At 43.9% G+C, this 20,867-nt stretch overlaps 1 long non-coding RNA gene across 1 annotated transcript in view; it reads left to right on the top strand.

The window, feature by feature from the left end:
* Positions 1-5,709, top strand: part of LOC144819795 (uncharacterized) — a 139,856-nt gene extending 134,147 nt beyond the window's left edge. Inside the window, exon 3 of the long non-coding RNA XR_013607569.1 lies at positions 3,928-5,709. This is a non-coding gene — a long non-coding RNA (uncharacterized LOC144819795). The remainder of the gene's footprint in view (positions 1-3,927) is intronic.
* Positions 5,710-20,867: the final 15,158 nt, after the last annotated feature.

The raw sequence follows: 20,867 nt of genomic DNA, 5'->3' as shown, positions 1-20,867 counted from the left end.
AGCTGTCAGCCTGTACTCAAGCTTTTATTATGTGTTAATGAGGTGTGAAAAGCCTCCCAGGAGCACACAAGAGGCTGACCTGAAAAAGCAGTGACAACTCCTCAGAGATCAAAAGAAAATGCTTGTTGGGATCTGTGTGCCTCCTTCTGATAGCACTGTTGTTAAATCCTGATTGACAAGTCTGTTGAGCCACATGATGCACTTGGGGTGCATTGGAGAGGGAGAGAGTGGGATGCCAAGACAATTCTCATGGCTCCCCTGTCTGGTTGCTGAGAACCTGCTTTTTTTCTACCGGACTTCTGTCTCTGGGTTTGTGGTCCTTAGAGTGCCAGCCCTCAAGCTGGACTTTAGTGTTAGATGTGGAAGGACACTAAGAATATCATAGTACACTTTCCACACACCACCAGCACTCAGAGTCCAGGTTTAGTGTGGCCGAAGACTTTCGCCGACACATTGTATTTTGGGACTTTGTGCAGTAAAGCAACCAGGACCTACTATAAAGAAAGTAGTTCAGGCCTAGCTGTCCTGTATAAAAACCAGAGTGCAGATTAAAATACTAACATTGCTAATTAAGCAGCTATTTTTAATAGTTATTAGAAATCCAACTAAATTGTAAAGTTAGATTTGTAATAAACATTAAGGAAACTTATCTTTAAGAAAGTTACTCTTTAACTGTCTGAAGTGTTGGAAGGCTAATTAGAACAAACCTCTGACGGATATCAGCCGTTCTCAAAGCTTTGAATATGTGTTAGTGAGGTGTGAAATGCCTCATAGGAGCAAACAAGAGGCTGACCTCAATAAGCAGTGACAACTCCTCTGAGATCAAAAGAATATGCTTGTTGGGATCTGTGTGTCTCCTTCTGATAGCACTGTGTCAAATCCTGATTGACAGAGCTGTTGAGCCACATAAGGCACTTGGGGTGCATTGGAGAGGGAGAGAGAACGATGCCAAGACAATTATTATGGCTCCCCTGTCTGGTTGCTGAGAACCTGCTTTTGTCCTACCGGACTTCTGTCGCTGGATTTGTTGTCCATGGAGTGCTCACCCTCAAGCTGAACTTTATTGTTGGACGTGGACGGACACTAAGCATATCATAGTACACTTTCCACACACCCTGAGCACTCAGAGCCCAGGTTCAGTGGGGCTGAGGACTTTCACCATTTTTAATTTTTCCTGACACATCTTATTTTGGAACTGTGTGCAGTAAAGCAACCAGGAACTACTACAAAAGAAGGTAGGTCAGGGCCTAGGAACTATTATTCCATTGGTCAGAGAGGAACTAGGAGGGTTTTCCCTGCCCTCATACTGGAGAACCCTACAAAGCTGGACCCTCGCCCACCCTTCTTCTGAACACTCTCTGCACCTGTTGAAGGCCAGAAGAGAACTGGACCTGCTGTCTGTGACCTGAGAGGAGTCCTGAAGGACTGGACCTGCTCCCTCTTGCGCCTACCGCAAATAAGTGGACTTGAAGGGCCAGTTGTATGACCTCCTCTGTGGCTACTGATAGCCAAGATGCAAGAGGCCTTTTCCTTGAGATACCAGCTGACTAGGGCAACTTGTGAAAACGTATCCTCTAGACCAGTGGGACTCTGAAACATTTTTGAACTTACTGACTTCCAGACTTCCAACATGATCAATAAACTTGATGTATCCGACCCATGCTATGTCGGGGTTAGCCTGAAATTATACCTGGGGCCTGGTCTACTATGGCCATTGACTATCATAGGTGCTTCACTTGCTCATGGTGCTATTTCTACTTAAAACCTCCCACACTAATTTCTCCAGTCCCCCTTATTGATTTCTTTCAATTTGGTGTCATTTTCCTTATTAACATGTATTATATTTTTTTATTTGGTTTGAAATTCGTATTGTTTTGTATTTTTATTTTATTTGTGTTTTGATACTTCATAAATACTTTACACATTCGCCTAAGTTAAGCCTGTCTGCTCTGTTCCATAGCTACCAAGGGATTGAGTTTAGGTTCATTTTGTGACTTTAAGGGTTCACACTGACAAAAGTTATTATTCCTTGAGGTAGGCAGTCGCCCACCCTGAATAATAATCCAATTTCTAATCATATATTTCAAACAAAGTTGATTCAATGATCAGAGATACAACAAAAGTGCACAATTTTAAAAAACGTTTAATTTTTTTTTTTCTTACATTCTTTCAATGCTCTTAACACGGGTCTAAGTGCTAAAAGTCAGGTATGTATTTATGTATAATATACTTCGTTTTTGATGCATTATAAGTCACCACTAAGCACACACATTGAATTGGAGATTGAGGTATGGCACCAGAATATTGTGGTCTAAATATCTTCTGACAAAAATATTGTGTCATGAATATGATTTTCAAAAATAACACCCCATTGGAATTAATAATACACAATATACACCCAACGGAGAATTAATATTGTTAATGATGGTTAGGCCAAAATATTTATGTTAGGTGATATTTTGTTTAGAATAGTCTGACATACAACCAGTAGGGAACACACAGTAATTTGTCTGTTTTAATTTGGTAAAGAAGCATGGAATGGAAATTTGCTTTAAGATAATCATGTGATGGAAATTGAAGAGGAGAAGAGGACTTGTCCCAAAAAATGGGCAATTGCCCCGAGGAGTCTGAAAAGTGGTAAGAACAGGAGTCTGTAGGATAAAGTCCAAAAGATTGCAAAGAAGAGTACCTTGCACTCTCATTAGATTTCTCATGCCATTACACATATATTTTGGAATACTGGTCACACTATCTTTGTTAGATCAGAAGTTTTTTTCAGTTATGTAGCAGGAGTGAAACTACAGCGGAAGATAGTGCAGTCTCCTTGAAAGTAAACAAAGTGTTTGAATACTGTACACAATATTTTGAATTTAATGATTTGTTTTTGTTTGGGTCTGTATTATCTGTACTTTTAGAATCTCCTTCTTTCTACCACCAAACTAAATTATAAACAGTAGTACTCTTGTTATACCCCTAGAAGGGCTCTTTTGAATTTGATCTGTATATTCCATTGTAATCTTCCTGTCAAGGAGTCACTGAACCTCTACATTCCACTCAGTAACTTGTGACGCTGTGTAGGTAAGTGCTTCTTTTTGCATGGTTAGTTCCCACTTTTTGCCTGATGTGATTTCGAACTGCAAGTGCACTGGGTCCCTGCTAACCAGGGTCTCATTGCCAGATCTCGTTCCCAAACATGTACAACAATTGGCACAACATTAGATACCCCTGTAAATGCATTGAAAGTGGTACCCCTGGTATCTAAGGCAATGGTGCTGAAGATGATGGCTTCACTGGTTTCTAAGATGTTTGGTACCAAACATCATATTTTATTAAATCCTCACTGATGACAGTGCTGGATTTATTAATAAATTCACAGAGGAGACACTTATCGAGGGTCCCCTGAAACTTAACCAAACACTAGTGGGGTCTCTTGCCTATTTTCACCAGCCTGCCACCAACAGACATTTCTGACCTCATGGGGTGAGAGCCAGCATTCTCAGAGTACAGAAACAATACCTGATCTAGGTGGGGGCGTTTCACACCTCCTCCAGAACACGATGGCCTTCCCAGACCAGAAGCTTCCACGGCAATGATGCCTTTGAAATCCAATCCACAAACCCCCAGATAGTGGAAGAGGCCAAGCCCCCTTTCCTGTTGCATTTTTGGCAGGAGGAAAGACAGGAAAATGAGTTAGATGGGGAGGAGGTATTCCCTCTGCTTGCATCACCCCTAGAAGGAGGCAGATGAGGCGAACCACTCTCCTGAAATTCCACCATCTTGAGATGGTAAGAAAACCTCCGATCACGTTTACTGTAGTGCCCCTTCCCATAGGAAGTGATCACTAAAGGGTGTTGACACCCTAAAGGTAGATAGCACATTGGATATTACCTGTCTCCCCTTGTAACACCCCTACGTTTTTTTATTTAGGTGTCTCCCTGAGACTGAACCTCATATTCACTGGACCAAAGAAGACCAGGATAAAGAAGACCCACTGCATGAGAACTGAAGCCCTGCTGCAGACGACAAATGCGACAAACCCTGCCAGCTGCTTCAAGGACTCGAATTCAGAATTTATTAAATTTGATTTAGGCCACGACTGAGGTCAACAAATACATGATTAGTAAAATAATAAAACATTTTTACTATTCAGACCTCAACTGCGGTAAACAAATACATTATTAGTAAATAGTAAAACCTTTATGCTATTCAAACATTAAAACAATGTTAAAAAGCTTTTAAAAAATGTATAGAGATTTTAACAAGCACATTCATCAAGCAAAGATTTACAAAACTCAATTAAACTTTTTGCAGTGCAGAGATTATGTCTAAAACATGTAGGTTTTATATATACAGACATCTGGCCTCTACCAGAATAGGGCTAGAACAGACTAACAGCGCATGTAAGAAATCTTGGCGTCCTCTGTTACATAAATCACAAGTTTCTGTGGAGCTTTTGGATTCGTCTCATTTAGAAGTCTGGGTCTTTAAGGGAAGAATCCCTAGCATCATTAAAATTGTGGCCCTGTGCCCCAATGAAAAACGTATGTATCGTTGTGAAGATTTATATTGTAGACTGTCTAAAATATGTCAAGGACTCAACAGTTGCTGCCTGCTGTGTCACCCTGAACCCGCAAGGACTCCAAGATCCCCAGAGCACCTACAACCTTTGATAAATTGCTGAGAAGCTCCCTTGGAGTGAAGCTATCATTCTCCTGCACTCCACAGGCACCGATCCCGTGAAGTCTGGTTTGTCGACTTACAGCTCCCCAATAAACTCGAAGCAGCACCAAAGCAAGAAGGGGGACAACAGCTCCGGAGGATCAGATCTGCATCTACACCAAAATTGGAGGCACCAGGACCTACTGGAGCCATGGCGTACTGACCTCCAACTGTAAAAACCAAGAAGAAACATACACACCGGACTCCCAAAGCACAGAAGCAAGCACCCATTGAGGGATGTTGAGGCACCCAAGACCCACTTCCTGAGTGGCCGAGCTGTCCCGAGATTGCCTCTCCAAGTTGCCTGCTCCTGGCTGCAAATATCCTAAAGATATGACGCTGATGATGCTGACCTGTTAACTCTGCACCTTACCCTACCGGCTCCAGCACTGACTAACTACCTCTACTCCTGTAGTCACAGGCCCTTGCGACGTCCTCCATCTAAGGAGGTCCCACCAGACTTAACTGTAACTTCACATGTGTGGTGCATTTTCAAGTTGCCTGCTCCTGAGTGTGAGATACGCTAAAATGCACAATGCCTGGCTGACCTGTACGCTCTGCATCCGGCCCCACTGGCTCCAGCACCAACAAACCAGCTCTGCTCATGTGGTCCACAGCCCCTTGCGACCTCCTCCCTCTAAGGAGACCCACCAGACTTACCTGTTAGTCCATCTTTGCATTGCATTTTCAAGTGGCATCCTTCGTCTTTGCGCATCAACTTCCAAGACCCCCAGCACTCTGATCCCGCCTGATCTGAGACGCCCCATAACATCTCCTGATGGATTTTACCTGGTCCTGAAATTGAGCTAAAATGAGATGGTTAACTTAATGAAAGCATTGTCTGAATTTATATGCATGTTTCCTCTTTTGTCCATTGTTTCATTTGGCGCGTAATTGGGCACAAACGTGATATATTGTCCAAACTTTGAAAAAATCGTAACTCTGAAAGTACTTACCTTAGTACTGTGTTCTTGGTATTAAAAAAGACATAAAAACACTTTTTTTTATAAATTGGTCTTGAGTGTGTGTCTCATTTATTGCCTCTGTGAATATAAAAAATGCTTAGCAATACCCTCTGATAAGCATAACTGCTCGCCCACACTACCACAAAAGGAGCATTAGAGATTTTGGAGGGAGGAAGATGGCGGCCGGCTAGAAGGTCCGGTCGGGAGCTCCCGCAAGCCGACAGACTTTACTTCAAACTAAACGCAGAATAGCACCGCAACTGCGACGATGTCATAGCTGCAGCATAAAAGACTAGAAAAGACAAGACAAGAAAAAAACCTACTGCCTGTGGTCCGCCGGCTGAGCTCGCATGTAGCGCCGAGAGGGTGAGACACGAACCGCTGCCTCCATTGAGGGACGTTGAGGCACCCAAGACCCACTTCCTGAGTGGCCGAGCTGTCCCGAGATTGCCTCTCCAAGTTGCCTGCTCCTGGCTGCAAATATCCTAAAGATATGACGCTGATGATGCTGACCTGTTAACTCTGCACCTTACCCTACCGGCTCCAGCACTGACTAACTACCTCTACTCCTGTAGTCACAGGCCCTTGCGACGTCCTCCATCTAAGGAGGTCCCACCAGACTTAACTGTAACTTCACATGTGTGGTGCATTTTCAAGGGGCCCCCTTCATCTTTGCGCATTAGTTTCCTAGACCCTCAGCACTCTGCTCCTGCCCGCTACCGGGGCACTCCCAAACTTCTCATGCTGGAACTTTGGACCTGGTCTGTAGATTGACCTAAGCCAAGAAGGTGAACTTCGTGAAAGCATTGCATGATTTTATATGCATTTTCCCTCTTTTTCCCATTGTTTACTATGGTGCGTAATTGCACACAAAAGTGATATATTTTCTGAACTTTGAAAAATCATAACTCCACCAGTACTTACCTTAGAATCTGTGTTTTTGGTTTTTAAAACTGTATAAATATTGACTTTAGTTTTATAAATTTGTCCCAGATTTATTCTTGAGTGTGTGTCTCATGTATTGCCTCTGTGACTACGACAAATGCTTATCACTACCCTCTGATAAGTCTAACTGCTCGCCCACACTACCACAAAAAAAAGCATTAGAATTATCTGCTTTTACCTCTGTTTACCTTTTGGGGACTTTCTGGATTCTCTGCACAGCGCACTTTGTTTTAGTACACTATATAGAGAGCCAGCGTCTCCCATTTGATGGTTCAGCAATGGGATAGAACACTTTGCATTTGCTGGAATCACTTTGTCAATATTCAACCACATGAGTAAATACAAAATTTGTATTAGCTAGTCAAATTTTTGTTTGGTCTATTTCTCCCCAATTTCTAAAATTAACTGCTAGGATCTTGGTTAAGTCTCTGAAACGAACTGTTTAGAACTTTAAACATCTGTATTCTAGTTAGGACAAAGTATTTGGTGTATAGTTATTTTTCAAAATTCATAAAAAGGTCCCAACTTTAGACAAATAATGCCTGAAACCAATAGCCAGGATCAGGAATTTGACCGGACCCATTATGTAGCCCTGAGCAATGCTAGATGGAGGGCCCTCTTAAAGGCTATGGTGTCAGAATAGGCACAAGTCCAAAAAAGGAATATCTTAAAAAACTGATAGCTCAGTTTGAGAAAGATCACCCAGACCTGGTACCCCAGTCTGAGGATGATGATCATGTCAATGAAAATACTGAGGATGGACTTGAGCCAGTCCCCACAGATACTGCTGAGACCCCCTCATATGAGGAGCTTATGTGGGAAATATTGACCAGGAGACTGAACTTAGAAGCTCAGCTCCTGGAAATAGAAAGACAAAGGAAAGAGATGGGTCTCAATTATGAAGGAGCATTGTTTAAGTAATTGTTACAATAAGAAGTTACATCAGCATCTAGTAGAACTAGGTCTACTTTCTCCTCCAGAGTTGGGGAAGAAGGCAGACAACTGGGTCAAAACAAGGGTGACTAAAACTACCACTGGTTGGGTTGACCAAAAGAAAGGGGAGAAATAGGAATCTTTCCCCAAAGGGAAACATGGTGACCAAAAAGTCAAAAACAAAAATGAGTCTTCTTCGGTCTCTCAAAAACCTGCTAAGGAGGGTGGGCCCAGAAACTCATCAGTCTATGGGTGGGTATCAGGTTAAAAACTGGGATCCCAAGAAGGCTTGTTGTTTTGATTGCAATACAACTGGGCACCGAACTGGAGACTCTAGCTGTAAAAACAAAAATAATGTCTCTAGCCCACCTGTAGCAAATGCAGTTGCGAGTCTCAAGATGGGATCACAGGTGAGCCCTGACAAGGTCAAGGTGCTCACTGAGGAAACTCTAGTCTTAGAGGGCGGTGTGGTTATAGCTACCCTGGCTGTCTGGCCCAATAACCAGGAGAAATACAGACAAGATCCAAATATTAATGAGATTAGGGTGGAAGCCACAGGTGTCCCCAGATCAATATCTGCTAGGACTAGTGGTGGCTGGTGACTTTTGAAAGTGGTGAGGCATAAAAGTTGGGGATGAGTTTTAAGTAGCGGCCACCACTGTATTTCCATTTACTTTTGCCTTGTCATAATTTTAAAAACTCTGTACCCCCATGATTAGGGCCCCACTACATCCATTTTGCTTAGAATCACAATTACAACTGAAATACTTGACCACTGTCATGTGCGCTCTGCGGAGAGGCCAATGATTGGATGGACATGTATTTTGAACACCTTTTTGATCCCCTGACAAACCCTGTGGGAAACTCATAGAGACTTTAACCCTCACCGCTTTCAAATGGCACCAGCCACCTTTGCTCACTGCAGCCTCCTCTCTACAAAGAGGTCCCTGACGGGTGGCCATCTGAGCTACGAGCATCCAGGGGCCTGCCTCGCCCTACTCCTTGTGTAGCCTATAGAGCATGTTTCTGAGCGGCCGCTGCAGCATCTGAGGCAGCTTTGTAAAGCTCTCCACCTTCTCCCTAAGCAAACTCACACCCCACTGGTGCAGGACCTTGTTCTACCTCGACAGACAGAAAGAGTGCATTATACCTAGGGCTACCCCAAAAGACTGTCCAGACTACAACGTGCCCAGAACTGGGCAGCAAATCTGTTAATGAGTAGAAAGAAATGCAATTCAGCATCCTCAGCTCTAATCTGTCCCGCAGCCCCTCAAGTAGCACCATGAGGCCCAGCTGGGCATTTGTTGCCCTTCCTGTAAAGCATTTAATCAGCATCATCAGAGAGAAAGAATATATTGGAACAAAGATTTCCTGTTTCCACTGCCGACAGGCCTTACTCTTCTACCAGGGTGCGATAGTCCGATTGGTGAAACAACCCCCGGGCTCTGATAAAGCATCTTCCAGGTGCTGGGCCATGAGCAGAAAAGTCTCAAAATTAGAGTTATTTGCATTCATACTCGATTTAAAAATATCTCCATATCTCTGACAGAAACACTCTCCACAGCCTCAAAACCTAACTTGAAAGCCCCTCAGTATTCCTTTTGTTCACTTCATAGCCCCTCCCCCTCGGTGATCGGTGACAAGCAGCCCTGCTCGGATGTCCCACAATCCAATCAGTCTGATCATTTCCCTGCTACTTCCCAGAGCTTTGGTGAGGTCTTGCAGTGCCAGCACATGCAGAACAAAATAGTGATGACTTGTGAGGATTTAAAGCCCCACCTTAAGTATGGTGACACACGGAGTTGCCCTTGTAACCACTAGAGTATACACAGATTTCAACAGCAAACACGTTAACCTGCTACGCTATTTTATTGGAATTAGGGCCATATGCGTGACATAGACACAGAATGGGGAAAACCCTTTGATGCATCTGGCCCTTAGAGTCGGAACGGAGTGTACAAATACCTCTGCAGATGACATATTACTAGCTGAAGGGTCTTGGTGGGATAACACCAGTGACCTGCGGGTGTCTTTCTCTAATCTCCCCCTCCCCCACCAACACTCTGTAGCAAGCGCATAATTCTGCTTGGCTGTCTTGACGAGACCAGTTGAAATGCGTATTGAAGGGCATTACTTTACGTGACGTGGCCCTGTATAAAGGAATGTTTCTGTAGGGACTGCTGCTGAAATAAGAAGTTTTCTCGGAGTGTAAATCTGCGCTGAGGCTCATGCGCACATGCACTCAGTCATGCTATACAAAGACATACTCACAGCCATGCACACAGCTGCGGCCAGCGGCATGCTCACAAGAGGCGGGGAGCACGGGTGGGATAAAATTAAACAAATAAACATTACCAATCAGACCGGGGTCCCTGCTGGTGCCCGTCCGGCCGCTGCTGCAGGCTCAGCCGGTTCCCGTCAAACGTGGTAGTAGTGGTGAACACGAGGTGTGTCTGCCTCGATGAGGAGGCTCTGATGTCACGCTCACTCCTGTGCCGCCTACGTCTCAGCCAATCCAGATGCTGCTCCATCAGTAGCGCCAGGATTGGATTGAGCAGTAGTGTGCATGTTCTGTTAGGGCTTACATTTTTTTGCGGCCAGCCTGAACATGCGCACTAGGCTGCTCATTAGAAGAGCGGCATGGAGCAACCCTTGCTCTTCTAATGAGCAGTCTAGTGTGCACATATTCAGGGCTGGTCACAAAATGTTTAAGCCCTAAACAGAACATGCTCACTCTTGCCGTGCGCTCCGCTGACCACCTGATAGATATTATCGTGATGGCTCGATGCACATGCACTTTCACTGAACTCCTGCTGCCCCGCCCCCTTCTGTACCGACTGCTTCCGGGGGCATGAATTTGCAAATGTGAGTGAGAGAGTGACAGCAACGGCACTCATGCTTGTTACTCAGTCAACTCCTCCACTCATGCCTCAAATTAATTAGTGGGGCAACACTCAAGTGCCCTAATGGACGCACCACCCCCGCCTAGGACAGATCTATACCATCCTCAACGCTGACAATCATGCTAAGGAACATCCAATTGCCTTGGTGAACTTAGATTGCAGAGGGGTTAGAGGCCTCAAAAGAGTAATGGTGTCATTTGCTATCCCTGTACAGTATCTACTTGGAAATGAACTGGAGTACTCAGCATGGGTTGAGGTGGAAAAGAAACCCCATGCAGCAATGCTGGGAATACCTGAATGGTGTGTGTAAAAACAAGGGCACACAGCAAAGCCCAAGGTGAAAAAGAGCTGTTAGGGCCTGAAATGATATACCAACCTTTCAAGAGAAAGGGGAGGATGTCTAGGAAATCAGATTCAAATCAGACACCAAAACATATCTCAGGGAGAAGAATTGTCAGTCCCAGAGGGAACAAAGCCTCAGGAGCTTGGGTCTTATACGAAAGAGCTCTTAGGACCAGGGGACCCTCTAGGCAAGATTAGTGCCATGGGAAGACAACCAGACCCACTCTTGAAAGCCTGAGACAGCAAGCTGTTGATCAGGAAAAGGGAAGAGTCAGCCTCATGGGGTGAGGGCCAGCCCTCTCAAAGGACAGAAACATTACCTGCTTTAGGCGGGGTGTTTCACATCTCCTCCAGGACAGGACGGCCTTCCTGTGCAGGAAGCTTCAAGGCAATGACGCCTTTGAAGTCCAACCCAGAAACCCTCAGATAGTGGGGGAGGCCAAGCCCCTTTTGTTGCTCCACTTTTGACAGGAGGAACAGTAGGAAAATTAATTAGATGAGGAGGGGGGGTCCCCCCCAGCATGCACCACCCCTAGGGCGGGGCAGGCAAAGTGAACCCCCCTCATGAAATTCCACCATCTTGAGATGGTGAGAACCTACAATCAGGGCTAGATTAGTGCCCCTTCCCCCAGACAGTGGTCACTAAATGGTGTAGACACTCTAATGGTAGATAGCCCATTGGCTATTACCTGTCTCCCCTTGTAACACCCCTGAATTCATTATTTAGGTGTTTCCAAAGACCTGAACCTCAGATTCATCAGACCAAAGAAGACCAGGACAAAGAAGAAATGCTACACAAGTATTGAAGCCCCGCTGTAGAAGACAAAGGTGCAAAACCCTGACAGCTTCTCCAAGGACTCAACAGTCACTTCTTGCTGTGTTGTCCTAAACCTGCAAGGACCCAAGAACCCTGGAGCATCTACAACCTTCGACAAATCACTGAGGAGCCACCATGGGGTGAAGGTATCAATCCCTGCACCCCACAGGCACAGATCCCATGAAGTACGGTTTGTCGACTTGCTGCTCCCCTACAACCTTGATGCAGCACCAAAGCAAGAGGAAATAAAACAGCTCAGTAGGGTCAGATCTGACTTTCTACCAAGTTTGGAGGCACCAGGATCTACCAGAGCCTCAACATACCAATACCCGGGGTACGGGACCCCCAATGGTAAAAACCAAGAAGAAGAGTTCACTCCAGACTCCCAAAGCATCAGAAGAAAGCACCCATCAAGGGACGTTAAGACACCAGAGATCCACTTTCTGAGTGGCCCAGCTGTCCCGATATCGCCTCTCCAAGTTGCCTGCTCCTGAGTGTGAGATACCCTAAAGATGCACAATGCCTGGCTGACCTGTTTGCTCTGCATCCGACTCCAGCACCAACAAACCAGCTCTGCTCATGTGGTCCACAGGCCCTTGCGACCTCCTCCCTCTAAGGAGACCCACCAGACTTACCTGTTAGTCCATCTTTGCATTGCATTTTCAAGTGGCATCCTTCGTCTTTGCGCATCAACTTCCAAGACCCTCAGCACTCTGATCCCGCCTGATCTGGGACGCCCCTAAACTTCTCCTGATAGATTTTTTGACCTGGTCCTGAAATCGAGCTAAAATGAGATGGTTAACTTAATGAAAGCATTGTCTGATTTTATATGCATGTTTCCTCTTTTTGTCCATAGTTTCATTTGGCGCGTAATTGGGCACAAACGTGATATATTTTCCAAACTTTGAAAAATCATAACTCTGAAAGTACTTACCTTAGTACTGTGTTCTTGGTCTTAAAAAAGATATAAAAACACTTTATTTTTATAAATTGGTCTCGGAATTATTCTTGAGTGTGTGTCTCATTTATTGCCTCTGTGAATATAAAAAATGCTTAGCACTACCCTCTGATAAGCATAACTGCTCACCCACACTACCACAAAAGGAGCATTAGAATGATCTACTTTTATCTCTGTGGACCATTTGGGGATTCTCTGGACTCTCTGTACGGCATACTTCTTTTAAGTACACTATATCGAGATTCAGCTTTCTATACGGTGGCTATGGCAACTATTGGAATGTTGGGCAGTAGGGATTCAACTGGCGGAAGCAGCGGTAAATGTGACAGATAAGCTGTGCTATGTTAGTGGAATGAAGAAGTTAAGAGACAACCAGCTCTTTTGACCTGTTGTCACAAGCAGAAAGGCTTGTTTTGGTAGCAATAAATTACACGCCCAAGTGGGTCTCTGCTTGCTGTGTAAGCAATGTAACCACTTGGAGTGTGTTCGAATTTCTCACAGATCTTTTTGTTTCGGAAGGAATAGCTAAATTAATTATCACAGATAATGGAATACAGTTTATTTCTGATGAAATTAAGAGATTTTTGGATGAATTAGACATCACTCGCGGCTTTAAGTGGGCCCGGTCTCACCGGTGCTGAGCACCGGCAGTTTTTTAAAGGGGCCTCGAAACGGGTCTCTATCAGGCTCTGTTTTGTGACCTTGCACAGGCGTTCCGTTTTTTTCCCCGGACTGCAGTAGACAGCAGGCACATGATGTGCGCGTGCTCACATTGCTCACTTCTCACTAGTTGAGAAGTTACGGCATGACGTCATGCCAGGTGAGTGTTGTAGGGAAAGGGAAACCCTTTAAAGATAGTAATTTTCACTCTGGATTTCCCTTCTATTTTTGAAACGCAGGAGCAGCAACATTGTTGTGGTATCACCAGGGCTTTAAGTGGAAGCTTTTTCAATATTTTATACAAGCCATAGTTGCTGCTTATTGATCTTATGCAAATAACAACCATTGACAAAGCTAATAGTCCTGACTTCTTGTACGTATGATGTTACTTATTCTATCATATATCTGGATGCAATGACAGAAACAGCAAAATACAAGTCGGGTGGCACACTATGCTAAGCACAGATTTTAAGCCTACGTATTTTAAAGGCACACCCTTAAATACATTGGCCAGGCCCCTTTGAGAGACCCCCCCCCCCCCCCAAGTTTTTTCATCCCACTTAAAGCCCTGACATCACTCATCTACGTATCACATTATACTCATAACAAGCAAATGGACTTGTAGAAAGTATGAAGGGGCTCATTTATGAGCCCTTGCGTCACTTTTACGCCGCTGGTGCGTCACTTTTAGTGACGCACCAGTGGAGTAAAAAATGTGCCATGTTGCACCACATTTACAAAGTGACGCATCTAGGTAAATGCGTCACTTTGTAAACCCCTGCGCCACATTATACCTGCGCCAGGTATAATGTATGCAAGGGGGGCGTTTTGTCGCAAGAAAGAGTCATAGAAGTGACGCAATGAAATCTATAAGATTTCACTGCGCCATTTCTTGGATGCTAATGCGTCAAAATCTAACGCCTGCCTCATGGCAAGCGTAAGACTGACGCATGCCCTTTCACATGGGGCTTGCCCCATGTGAAAGTACACATTGCTGGAGTTGCGTCACTTTTGTGACAAACTCCAGCAATGTGTCACTTTTGCGCCTACAGATACGTCAGAAATACTGACGTATCTGTAACTCCTTGCGACATGATGCGTCATACTGTAATTATGACGCATCATTAGTGCCGCAGAGAGAGCGCAGTGAAAAGTGACGCATCGCTGTTTTCACGCAGCGATGCATCACTTTTCATAAATGAGTCCCGAAATGTTTAGTCAGGGTATCTGCTTAGATAGCAATAGAAAAGCGTTTGTCAGTCAAAGGGGTTCTCAGAGAGATACTATGGGATCATCGTGATGCTCCGAATGTGGTAAAAAAAGAAACGTTCACCATTTCAGTGCATAAGAAAAAGTTGTGCGGGGGTACTAAGCTTAACACAGTCTGGTTAAAAGGTAAAGAGTGTTTGAAAGTGATAGATTCTTGTGTGATTAAGAGGTAGCAAGTAAAGTACAAAAAGCATTTGATGCGAAACGCAATGTCCACTCTCAGAAATGGTATGTGGGAGAGTTGGTGTATGTGAAGAAACCACGGTGGACAACAAAAAGGAAATCAGGATTCTGGGGTCCGAAGCACATTTCAAGAGAGAGGAAGAATGGGGTTGTGCTAAGTGATGTTGGAGTATGTCCAGGTTGGCAAAGTACAGAGAGGTGGACTCGCCCCATTGTAATGATGTAGACACAAATCTTCGTTGTATGAAGACTTCTAGGTCATTCCAGTGTGAGGACGTGGGTACTGATATAAACACTCCCAGTACTTCACATTTTGATCTGGTCCGTTGTAGTAATCGACCAAAGAAGTTACCTCTATACTTGAATGATTACAAAATGGCAGTGATTCGCAAACGTATGCTCAAGTGTCATTTTATTAATTTTAAGAAGAATGAGGCATATTATATATTTTTCTTAATTGTTATCCCTAATTGTGTATGAGGTATGGCCTTGGGGCCCTTATGTGTGTGCCATTTAAATATCTATTCCTAGGATGTTACATGCAGTGATATTTTATTGTTATCTATTACTATAACTGTACATATGATATTATAAAACCTTAAGATTTGCCCTACTCATTTTTACGGAAGGTGATGTGTTGTAATCTTCCCTTTAAGGAGTCGCAGAACCTTTACATTCCACTCAGTGACTCGTGAGGGTGGCTTTGGCAACTATTGGAAGGGTGGGCGGTTGGGATTCAAGTGTCGGGAGAAGCAGGAAGGTGACAGATGAACGGTGCAATGATGGTGGCATAAAGAAGTTAAGGGACAACCAGCGTTCAGTTTACTCTATTCTTAACAGATTCCGTTGTAGTAAAGACAGAATCCCTCTCAGGTAAATAAACTGCCATCCTTTACAAATGAAATAATCTGTTGTCCGAAGGACAGTTCACGGGCACACACATCACCTAGATGTTCACTCTCTATTGGTGCGGAGGCTGCGCCCAGCTTAGGGGGTATGCCCAGTGAAGGTGTAGAATTGTCATTTTTTTTTTCTTTATTAGCACTTCAATTATTAACTAACATTTCAAACCAACAGCCAGTTACGTACCATGTATCAGCGTCTAGCCATTCGTATGTGATTGTATTGCTTAAATACAAATCGAGTGTACAGTTCCATCCGTACTGGATAAATAGAATATACATATTCGTTAACGTAGGGAGTGCACTCCACCAAAAATACCATCTATCACCATAAATAATGTATTTTTACCATTCCTACAAATTCAGCCTCTAGCCCACCACCTCCACAACATGAAGACGTATCTAGTGTATATCATACAACACAGTCTATCTTGCATTTTCTAACCTCAAAAGACAGACAGGAGTCTGCCCTCGAGGCCTCTTGGGCACCGCAAGTGCCCCCATCCTCCTCCCGACCAGCACGCGACCATTCCACAAAGGGGCTCCTTATGTTCCTAGGCCTGGATGCCGACGGCATCAGCTCCCAATAAGTTGTTAATTGTGTGTGTCCAAATGTGACATCCCGAACCCAGTCCTTCAGAGCGGGCGCCTTCTTTCTTCCCCAGTGCATGGCTATACGGCGGCGCTTGGCAAACAGTAAAAACATAGCATGTAGCTTGCGATGCGCATTTGGCGTACCTTTATAATACCTCAATATACCAAGTAAGGGATCCGGGTTCAATTGTGTGCCAATAAATCATGGACTGCGGTGAATATGGCTGTCCAATATGAGGTCAACTGCGGAAAATCCCAAGCCATGTGTAAAAACGTAGCCTAAGTAAACCCACATCTCCAACAACTAATGTCTACCTTAATCCCTATACGGTGTAATTGAAGAGGGTCCTATAGAATCTATGTACAAATTTAAAATGTATTAGACGTAGTTTATAGTTAGGTGATAATGAGGTAAATTGGGCACAACAGTATGCCCATTGGTCTTCTGACAAAGGGGTATGCAATTGTAGAATTGTCATGGTTGCTCTGACAAAGACCTTACTTTTGGACCTATTCAAGTTCAAGAAACTGCCTTTCACCCAGAAGAATAATATATGTCAGAGGCCATTTGTGATGATAGTTTTCTGTTTCTAATTTTTGAATTTGGATGTTGCTTTTCCTGTAACCTGCGTGGGTGTGTAATTATAGTTGCCTACATATAAATATGGAAGAGAAGTTGCTGACAGTTTTTGTTCATGAAGTGGTGTTGCTGATTTCCACCTGTTGGTTGTGATTGGTTAGGAAGTATAGGAGCCATAGCAGTCCTTGTACAGTGGGTAGCTGGTGTATTGTGAATACGCATTGGAACATATACAATGCACGGATAACTAGTATACAACTGAACACGCTATGTAGTAGATGGTGTTGTTCACAAAAAGTGTGAGGGGAGTTTTCCTCATAGTTCTTGCCTGGTGAAAGGCAGAGATTGGATTTCCCCAGTGCGTGAAGCTCTCTCACGCTGGATGAGCTTGACCTCTCTTTGAGGGGGCGGGAAGGAGGAATCCTGATCGAGAGAAGTTGTTTCACATCCTGGTTGTCGAACTTGAAAAGGCTTATCTTCTCTTCTTTTCCTCTTTGCATTTCTTGATTTCAAGTCTCGTGAGGTCATGATTGTGTTTTGCCTGCCTCCAGGAGTCCCATTTGCTACATTGAAAGTACGACAATTCCTACTACATTTGCAGGCGTTGGATTACTGATTGGTTTTACACTTTTTACTTTTAACGCTTCACTGCCCTTGAGCTTCATAGGCAGACGCAAACAATTAGTTTCAGGAAAGTACATGTATAGAAAGTGAAATACAGGCAGATTGTTTGCACTTGCACAGACAAATATGCAGTTCTTGTGAAGCATAGCCCTGCAAAGTAGAACAGTAAATTGCCCAACGTGAATAAAATTAAAATGTATATGAAATGTTTTAAGTGTTTGACACTTTTGTTGGTAAAAGAAACATGGAGATGCCCCCTATAATGTTCATCACCCCGCAGAAGGAATCCTGCCCATTCATGAGTGGTCATCTATTATTAAAAAAATAATTCTTGCGAAGCTGTTGCTACGAAACTCCATGATCCACAGCAGATGGCGGGGAGCTCTGCTCACTGCGCCTGGCTCTGAAGCGCTCCACTCAAGCATACCATTAACATTCCTTAGATGCCTCAAGTCCCGGCTTCAATGCCATGCCCATAAACAACCCGCGCGCACCCAGCTCCCTCACAGGCCTCGCTCCTTGTCTCATCCAGGTGCTCTTCTCAGGCTCAGTGGTTACTCATTAGTTAATCAGCGGAGGTCTGTGTGGGCAATAACCTGCTGCCACCCGTGCCCACCTGCATCCTTCTCTGCCAGAGACTTGCATTACGGTATGAACTTAATACGCTGCAGAGATACTCAAAGAACTGCCTTGGGGGGCGCCAGCTCCTGGTTGGGGGAGGAGGGGGGGTCGTTCGCTGACCCCTCACCTGACCTTAATAATATGCGCCCTCCTGGAGACAAGTAGCACTTAACTGGACACAACATTCAGAAAGCTGTTAAACGGCCAAGCATTTTTTTTGTTTATTTCAAAGTATTTTATTATTTTTTTATAAACAAGTACGTTAGCATTTCCGTTTCGAGGTTCCTGCCAAACATGGTTGGGGTTGCAGCAATTACAGGTACTTTGGTACCCGTGTTTAGCTGAACCCCTCTACTTTGACTTGCTGGGAAATTAGGGACAGGATGATAGAAAAGAAAGAGTGGAGATAGGATACAAGAAGTGTTGTATAGCAATTAGCCTAGTCTGGGTTTGTGGCCTAGTGTGAACCCCCCCCCCCCCCCCAGGGGAACCACAGTGGCCTCACGGGGGTTCGTAGGAGTCCAGATACGTGTCAAGCGTCTCCCACATCCCCCTAGTAGCAGGTCTCCAGGGTTAGTTTTGCAGGGCAATAATATCTGCACCTCTGAGGTACGTCACCCAGTTGACCCAGCCTTTGTATGATGTCCTAGCTGTGTCCTTCCAGTTGGACAGGACCAGTTTCAATGCCGCGGTCAATAGGAGGTCTAGCAGATCCCTGTAGTGCTGTGAAGCGAGTCTTGTGGTCACAAATCCGGTGGTGAGGGAAGAGAATTCTGGTATTAGTGTGCATCCCAGTGCCATTTTTATGAAATCAAAGATTTTCTCCCAGAATATTTTAAGTTTGGGGCAGTAGAAGATAAGATGTGCTAGATCCCTCTTCTCGTTGCCGCAGTTCCAGCATAGATCGTTTTCTCTGAGGCCTAGCGATTTATTTACAAGTTAATTATGGCAAAGGAAAATAAGTAAAGGTGTCCTGCACCAGTTCTGCACCATTGTTGAAGAAATTACTCCACACAAGTGAAAATATGATAGTCTTTTCAAAATTCAAACAAGTGTATTACAATAACACGCAGAAGAGGTTCAACTTACTACATCAGAATATATCACTACATTGAGAGGCTTTTATCATAAGTGATGGGTTTCAAACATGAATTCAGAAACAATCATGCCTCCCACACCGGCCCTAACAATGAGATTAGACAAGGAAGAGATAAATCAGTTGACATGTGCACTCTCTGGATAACCTAGATTGATATTAGCCGTAGAACAACAGAATAGTATGTTAAAGAAAACACAAGAGAAAGTTTTTGTCCAAAGAAACATCGACGGACCTCAAATGCCGCACCTCACGGCAGTTCCAATTAGTAATGTTGCTGCGTACTCTGCCCCTACGCCAGCCTTGAACTTTGTTATTATATTCTCACAAGGTTACTATTTTGATGCCTTTTGAGCTTGGATTTATATCGGCTAACACCTATGGTTCATGTTACATTTACACTGCTTATTTCAAATTCGGTACATCCTAGCGTTACTTTTTCATTGGTAGCCCTGATGAAGTTCCCAGTGTGGGAGAGAAACGCGATGGCTGAGTGTCTCAGTTTGCTGAAGTTTTATATAAATTGATAATAAAGATTCACATTTTTATACTACTATTTGACTATTGGACTTACTGATCTGCGCACCCCCTCTCTATTATCAATAGGAGAAAGTTTTGTACAGTGCACATCCTGAACTTAACTACTGCAAGGTGCTCTTATATGTGATAATGAAGAAAAGACAGGTGAAGTGAAATAAAACAATTGCCTAGGATCACACAGTTTGGTCAAGTGGGGATGCTGGAAATTATCCTGTTTTTTTACTGGTTTTACATAGTGCACTTAAGTCACTAGATGGGTATCTCTCTCACTTAACATCAAGCATTAATGCGTTGTCTTTAACCCCTTTGCTGCTAGGCCCCCCCTGTGCTAAGCCTTTTTTTTGGCTATTTGTTGTAGTTCGGGCTTAGGCCCCTGTAACATTTTGTCCACATTAGGTATCCACGTCAAATGTGCGTCCTTTTCTTCCAACATCTTGAGAATTCTAAATGTACCCAGGCTTTGTGGATTCCTCTTGAGAGGACCCAGAAATTAGCCAAAATGCAGCAAAATTTCATTTTTTATTGTTGGAAAAATGCGGAAAAGTGCTGCAGAAAGCATGCATCTAGTTTTTTCCCTTCAAATGATATTAACAAAGGATTTGTGGTGCTGAAATTACCATCTTCTCAGCTTTTAGGGACAGTCAGACATTTGTCAGAAAACCAACGTTTTCTACACAGTTTTGGCATTTACTGGGGCACAGCCTATTTTTGCTATTTTTTTTTTGCTTTCACCTCCTTTGAGTTATTGGTAGAAATGGGTGTGAAATTAATAATGGATCCAGTAAGGCTATACATTTCTGAAAAGTAGATACAATTCTGATTTCAACTATGAGAAGGGGGAACTCGCACAGCTGAATAAATCACAGGTAAACCAAAGGTGCAGGGTGTAGTGTGCTGCTGGAGTTGAACACTGCCTGGACTAGCAGTGTGAAATCCACGGAACTAATGCAAGGCCCTCTCAACCAGGAGAAGGCGACTCCGAGCACTACATAAAGGACCAATCAGGTCTTGTTGCTTAAATCCCACAGTTAATCATAAGATATGTGAAGGAAGATCATCCAAATGTTCAAATCATGTTTATTTTCCACGTTGGTTGATTCACCAATTATTGATTAGAATATTCAATATCATATCCTTGTTATCGGTTTCATCATGTTGTTAACACATCCCGATGCATTTCGGGCACCGCCCTTCCTCAGGGGATTACTCTACAAAA

This window comes from Lissotriton helveticus, chromosome 2_1 (assembly GCF_964261635.1).
Source record: "Lissotriton helveticus chromosome 2_1, aLisHel1.1, whole genome shotgun sequence".
Classification (NCBI taxonomy): Eukaryota; Metazoa; Chordata; class Amphibia; order Caudata; family Salamandridae; genus Lissotriton; species Lissotriton helveticus.
Note: the sequence above shows the minus strand (reverse complement) of the source record. Positions and strands in the feature narration are given on the sequence as shown.